We start from the raw sequence: 7,712 nt of genomic DNA, 5'->3' as shown, positions 1-7,712 counted from the left end.
GAGGATAAGGAGGAGAGGGGCTTGGGATTGATGTGAGGAGAGGGGGGGGGTTGGGGTGTATTTATATAGGTGGGGGGGATTAATTGGGCTAGGGGGCAAGCAAAAGAGGGAAAACAAAACAAGGAAAAGGGGGGGGGCTAACCGGCCTAGAGTCCCTTTGGGACTCGGCCTAGAGCGAGGGAGGCGGCGGCCTGGCGCTGCGCCTGGCGCGCGCGCTGGCTGGGGAGGCGGCCGGCTGGCTGGGCCTTTGGCCCGGCTGGCCTTGGTCCCCTCTTTTTTTTAACTGGATTCGCGCGCAGAAAAACAAAAGAAAACTAAACTAAACGAACTCCAAAATTACTAAAGTAAATTTTCCCCGACTCCTAAAAATGAGTCGAACAAAATGAACTTTACTCCGGACCTAGATTGCAATTTTTGAAAACGCGCATTTTTTCCTATCCAAAAAAGCAACAAAACTCCGGCAAAACCATAATTTGATTTATTCCTTAAATCTTCATTTTTCCTAACTTTGGGAAAGTCATATTATTCCCTCTCTCATTTTTTTGATATTGGAAAAATAATTGAAGATGAAATAAATAAATCAAATGATCCTCTTTTCAAAAAACTCTCAAATATGAAAATAACGAAATCTCCAACTCTCTCCGAGGGTCCTTGAGTTGCGTGAAATTTCTAGGATCGACCAAAATGCAAGAAAAATATGATATGCATGATGATCTAATGTATAACATTCCAAATTCAAAATTTGGGATGTTACAAACCTACCCCCCTTAAGATGAATCTCGCCCTCGAGATTCGGGTTGGCTAGAAAATAGGTGAGGGTGGTCCTTGAGCAAATATTCTTCTCTTTCCCAGGTGGCTTCATCCTCTGAGTGGTGGTTCCACTGAACTTTGCAAAACTTGATAACCTTGCTGCGGGTAACTCTGCTGGCATAATCGAGAATCTTGACTGGCTTCTCCTCATACGTTAAGTCGTCCTTCAACTGAATCGCTTCGGGTGGCACGGTATCTCTTAGCGGTACTTCCGCCATCTCGGCATGACATTTCTTCAGCTGAGAAACATGGAATACATCATGAACTCCTGACAGTCCCTCTGGTAATTCCAACTTATAAGCGACTTCTCCCGTACGTTGTAAGATCTTGTACGGTCCAACAAAACGCGGTGCTAACTTTCCCTTAACTCCAAAGCGCTTAACTCCTCGAAGTGGGGATACTCGAAGGTAAACTCTGTCTCCGGTTTCGTAAACTGTCTCCTTGCGTTTTGAATCTGCGTAGCTCTTCTGCCTGGACTGGGCTACCTTGAGCCTATCGCGAATCAACTTAACTTTCCATTCAGACTCCTTAATCAAATCTGGTCCAAAGAATTGACGATCTCCAACTTCGTCCCATGACAACGGTGTCCTGCACCTCCTTTCGTATAAAGCTTCGAAAGGTGCCATCTTCAAACTGGTTTGGTAACTGTTGTTATAAGAAAACTCCGCATACGGCAAGTTATCGTCCCAGCTAGATCCATAATCTAGTGCACAAGCTCTCAGCATATCTTCCAAAATCTGATTGACTCTCTCGGTCTGTCCATCTGTCTGTGGGTGAAAAGCTGTGCTGAACTCTAGTCTGGTTCCCAAAGTTTCATGCAACTGATTCCAAAACTTTAAGGTAAACTGGGTTCCTCTATCTGATACGGAACTCCATGCAAACAAATGATCCTAGTCATGTATATCTTTGCCAACTTAGCACTGGTGTAAGTGGTCTTAACTGGAATAAAATGTGCTACCTTTGTCAAACGATCAACTACTACCCATATCGAGTCATAGCCTGCTTTCGTCCTGGGTAGTCCTGTAATAAAATCCATGCCTATCTTATCCCACTTCCATTCGGGTATCGGCAATGGTTGTAACAATCCTGCTGGCTTCTGATGCTCTGCCTTCACTCTCTGACATACGTCACAAACTGCTACATATGCTGCAATATCCTTCTTCATTCCGGTCCACCAGAATGTTCCCTTCAAATCCAAATACATCTTGGTATTCCCTGGGGGAATCGAATACGGTGAATCATGTGCCTCTTGCAAAATCAACTTCCTGATCTCCGGGTCATTGGGCACATAAACACGGTCTTCAAACCATAAGGTATCGTGCTCATCCTCACAAAATCCCTTTGCTTTTCCTTCGCTCAATTTCTCTTTTATAGCAGCAATCTCCTTGTCAGATTTCTGAGCTTCTCTAATCTTATCCATCAATGTTGACTGAATCTCCAATGTTGCTACAATGCCTCTCGGAACTATTTCCAAACATAGCTCACGAAGGTTTTCTGCTAACTCCTTGGGTATTTTCCCCGTCATTAGAGTTTTGACATGGCTCTTATGGCTCAATGCGTCAGCTACTACATTAGCTTTTTCGGGATGGTAATGCAATCTCATGTCATAATCCTTGATGAGCTCCAACCATCTCCTTTGTCTGAGGTTCAATTCCTTTTGCGTGATAATGTACTTCAGCCAAAAAACTGGCGCGCAAAGTATCATCAGACACGGTCCCTTATTCAGAGCGGGCTGTGGACTGTAGCCATCACACCTTCTTGCGTAAGCCGTATGCATACTATACTCCGACGGTGCTCCAAGATATTTTGTGCTGCATCTCACACCGTTGGTTATAATAAACTGTGTGGGATCTACTTGATTTTTCGTCTTGATTTGAATTACATAATGGGGTCACAGCGGCCATGGACGGTGTTTCAATTGCTAGAACTTTTATCTGCAGTGAACATGCAACTATAGGTGTGTCGTCAAAAAATTGGAATTATTCAGGGTTCGTTTGGACATTTTTATACATTAACTGGGTTTTCTAGGCATTTTATGCGCATAATTCAAATTTGAACTACATGCACATGCTCCAGTGCATATAAACTGGTTGAAAAATCAAATATGTGTCCTTGGTTGCATGCTTAGGTCCCATGCAAGAAATGAGAATGAATTTCAAACACCCTACCACCATCACTCGGCCGCAAACATTGAGATACCTGGTTTTTAAATTCTAGTAAATCCAAAACTCGTCTAAAATTCATGAAACTTGGCATGCTATCATGGAGCGGCATCAACATGTCATGGTAAAAAATTTGTCCCATTTGGGGCAGGTTTGGGTATAAGCTTCTCACGAACCAGAGCTTCTCACAACAAGCGTGATGGTTTCGGCAGGGAACGTGCCACCTTTGGGGACGAAACGATATCTGTTGCCTCTTATTGCTTTCAAATTTTTCGAGTGTCAACATAGAACAACAAGAGTGTTGTGTTCAATTTTGGAATTTTTCGGGGTTCCTTTGGACATTTTTATACATTAACTGGGTTTTCCAGGCACTTTATGTACATAATTCAAATTTGAACTACATGCAGATTCTCTAGTGCATATAAACTGGTTGAAAAAACAAATATGTGTCCTTGGGTGCATGGTTAGGTCCCATGCAAGAAATGGGAATGAATTTCAAACACCCTGCCACCGTCACTCGGCCGCAAACATTGAGATGCCTGGTTTTTAAATTCTAGTAAATCCAAAACTCGTCTGAAATTCATGAAACTTGGCATGCTATCATGGAGTGGCATCAACATGCCGTGGTTAAAATTTTGTCCCATTTGGGGTAGGTTTGGGTATAAGCTTCTCACAAAACAGAGTTTCTCACAACAAGCGTGATGGTTTCGGTAGGAAACGTGCCACCTTTGGGGACAAAATGATATCCGTTGCCTCTTATTGCTTTCAAAAAAATTCGAGTGTCAACATAGAACAACAAGAGTGTTGTGTTCAATTTTGGAATTTTTCGGGGTTCGTTTGGACATTTTTATACATTAAGTGGGTTTTCCAGGCATTTTATGTGCATAATTCAAATTTGAACTACATTCACATTCTCCAGTGCATATAAACTGGTTGAAAAATCAAATATGTGTCCTTGGGTGCATGCTTAGGTCTCATGCAAGAAAAGAGAATGAATTTCAAACACCCTGCCACCGTCACTCGGCCGCAAACATTGAGATACCTGGTTTTTAAATTCTAGTGAATCCAAAACTCATCCCAAATTCATGAAACTTGGCATGATATCATGGAGCGGCATTAACATGCCAGGGTAAAAAATTTGTCCCATTTGGGGCAGGTTTGGGTATAAGCTTCTCACAAACCAGAGCTTCTCACAACAAGCGTGATGGTTTCGGTAGGGAACGTGCCACCTTTGGGGACGAAACGATATCCGTTGCCTCTTATTGCTTTCAAAAAAATTCGAGTGTCAACATAGAACAACAAGAGTGTTGTGTTCAATTTTGGAATTTTTTGGGGTTCGTTTGGACATTTGTATACATTAACTGCGTTTTCTAGGCATTTTATGTGCATAATTCAAATTTGAACTACATGCACATTCTCCAGTGCATATAAACTGGTTGAAAAATCAAATATGTGTCCTTGGGTGCATGCTTAGGTCCCATGCAAGAAATGGGAATGAATTTCAAACACCTTGCCACCGTCACTCGGCCGCAAACATTGAGATACCTGGTTTTTAAATTTTAGTAAATCCAAAACTCGTCTGAAATTCATGAAACTTGGCATGCTATCATGGAGCGGCATCAACATGCCGTGGTAAAAAATTTTGTCAGCTTCCACAGGTTTAATTCGGTTTTTAAATATAAAACACTCATCGCAAATGTTTTAGTTAGAACACCCGTATGCAAACCGACAGCTTCCCCAGGAAGCCAAGCGAAAATGTGTCGGGCAGGATTTGTGTAGCTCTTGATCGCAAACATTTTAGATAGAACACCAGTATGCAAAGTGAGAGCGGCGCAGGATTTGTGCATCCCTTCAATGCAAACGGTTGTTTTGGATGACCCGTGTGCAACCACGTACAAACAATTTGGTAAGATTTGCATCTGTCATATTGGGTATGTTGCCATTTGTCAAACTGGAAAGATTTACATTTGTTGATCTAGTAACGTTGCCATTTGTTAATCCTTGTAACACTGTGATTAGTCAAAATATGCAGCTAGAAATCATTAGCACTATCTTTTTGCAACTAAAATTCAATAATTAAGCATAGATTAAGCAGTCGTTCTTAATTTATACAAATAGTTCAACTCGACAGCTGAACCGACCAAACTTCTCCCCAATTGTTGCCAACCACGTACTGAAATAGCTAGTTCAACTATATATACTAGCTAATTTTAAGTAGGTTGTACAGTTCGACCACACATCTATAGTCAGATGAACTGAACAAAATAGCCCCTAAATACTACTACTACCACGGAGGAGCTTTGTGCTACTTCCGGCAGCCTCTCCTCTGCCGAGCGCGCTCACCTGCTCAGTAAGAGGCAGAGGAGTAGGAGGAGCCTACCGATGAGCTGGACAAATGCTATATGGTGCCTGCCGCTACTGCATGTTCAGCGACGCTCGCCAGCTTGAACGCCCACTGCCGCTCCAGATGATCCCTCTCGAAGCGACCAGACTGCTCGTAGATCTCCTGATTCCTCGCCTCTGCATCGGCGTGTGTTGCGGCCACGGCTGTAGTAAGGCTCTTTGCGTGCTCGACATGCGCTCCTCCTCCCCCCGTATGAACTCGATGTAGCGCGCAAGGTCACTACCGCATGTGCAGTCCTCCACCTCCGCCTCCCGCCTTCGGGCCGTGGCGGCGGAGCGGGTGATAATCCCAGCGGTCGAAGGTGTGGCGACCCGACCCGAATGGATCAAGTGCTCTGTGCTCAGGTGTCATCCCTGGATCAGTAATGCTGACACCACACAGTACATCGAAGGATTTATAACAGAGTGGCAATCACACACTTATTACATCGTTGTCTCAAAGAGAACTTGTTACAATAAATATGGCTTAAGGCCATCTAATAATGATAACAGCGGAAGACTCGGAAGATAAATGGGTCCATCAACTCCAACGGCATCACTGAGTATAGAACCACGACCTAAAAGCACCTTACTCGTCGTCTGAAAAGTCTGCAACATGAAAGTTGCAGCCCGAAAACGGGTCAGCACATGGAATATGCTGGCAATGTAACACATAGAGAGTAATGGAATGAAACAGCTATACTACATGCATATATGGCTGGTGGAAAGCTCTATGGTTACAGTTTTGCGTAAAGCCAATTTTTCCCTACTGCAAAGGAATAAATTTATTTAACTATCATGGTAGTTGTTAAACATCGAGAATGGTTGACAGCATTCCGATCCCAATTAAGTGAACAATTAAAACCCAACAACATTAATTATAAGTAACATGATGAGATTCACATGATATTCAAGTACTAGATACTCAAGTTGTCCATAACCGGGGACACGGCTAATCATGATTAGTTTGTACACTCTGCAGAGGTTTGCGCACTTTTCCCCACATGACTCGATCGCCTCCGTTTGTTTTCTCGCACTACATGGTGTTTGAGAAACGGATGACCGAGACATAGTCTTTCAGAAGCGCTAGCACCTTACATGTGGGGTAGACCGTACCACCTACAACCCCTACATCTGCTAGTCCACCCCGTAAGAGTTCACACAACTTAGTCAACTATGCCAGAGCCCATAGTAGCATGTGGCTGCACACGGAAGTTTCTAGCATGAATTATCTTATGATCCCTTTGAGCCTGGGTGGCGGTCCAAAATAAAACAGGCAAGTCCTGATAGACATCAGGTGCCTCAATCCACCCAGATGTGTGTTTAAGTGGCCACCTTAGATAAACCTTTAAAATTAATAAACTCACATCTGTCATGGATATCACTCACCCAATCCACGTCTACTAGCATAGCATGGCATAATAAGCAAACGTAGAAGTAACTCCCAAAGGATTCATAATAAACATGTAATAGGTACTACCTCATCTACTTCCCATCCCATAATTTAATTAGATCCTAATCATGCAATGTGAGAGGATTGACCTATGCAATAAAACTGGGTTGTAGAAAAGGTATGATCAAAGTGTTACTTGCCTTGCTGATGATCCGCGAGACCTAGGGTTTCGAAGTAACAGGCGGCGCAATCCGGGTGATCTATCGCAGACAAACAACAAGCACACAATAAGTACTCATCTAATGCACAGGTAAAACTCGAACAAGAGAACAAACCAGAAAGTTCAACTTAAGAACTCCGGTTGCAAAGAAAGAACGAACCGAACAAAGCAACGGAAAAACAAACGGCGGAAGAAAACAACTTGGTTCTAGCAAGTTGAAACTAGGTCAAATTTTACCGGGGCAAAAACTTGTTTAAGTTGATTAGAAGGAATGGCAGTTTCGAAACGAAACTCCAGGCACTTGAATCACCTGATTCTGATAAACGAGCGAGAAGAAAGACTAGAACGAAGATCGGATCTGAGATCGCGATCGCGGAATAAATCCGACGAAAAGAAAGAGACGAACGGTTAAACGAACGGGCGTCGTTAACCGGGAAAAATCGGTGATCACGTTCGTTGAGACGAACGGTCCGAAAGAAGAATGAAAACCGATCTAGGGTTTTCGGAAAAGAAAACCGAAACAAAGAACGAAAGAAAACCGGAACGGTTAAGGAAGAACCGGAACGGTTTAGAAGAAAAACTGAACCGAGGGGAGAAAAAGAGACACGGCGCGGGACAACCTCGGCCAGGCTCCGGCGAACGGCGGCGATGGTGGCTATAGGGCGGCGGCGGCGGCTAGAGGCGGCGGCGGCGGGTGAGGGGCGCGGGGTGGGGCGAGGCTAAGGAGGAGAGGGGCTTGGGATTG

This window comes from Triticum dicoccoides, chromosome 2A (assembly GCF_002162155.2).
Source record: "Triticum dicoccoides isolate Atlit2015 ecotype Zavitan chromosome 2A, WEW_v2.0, whole genome shotgun sequence".
In the NCBI taxonomy this organism is placed as follows: domain Eukaryota; kingdom Viridiplantae; phylum Streptophyta; class Magnoliopsida; order Poales; family Poaceae; genus Triticum; species Triticum dicoccoides.
The sequence above is the reverse complement of the archived record's forward strand: the minus strand, read 5'-3'. Positions refer to the sequence as shown.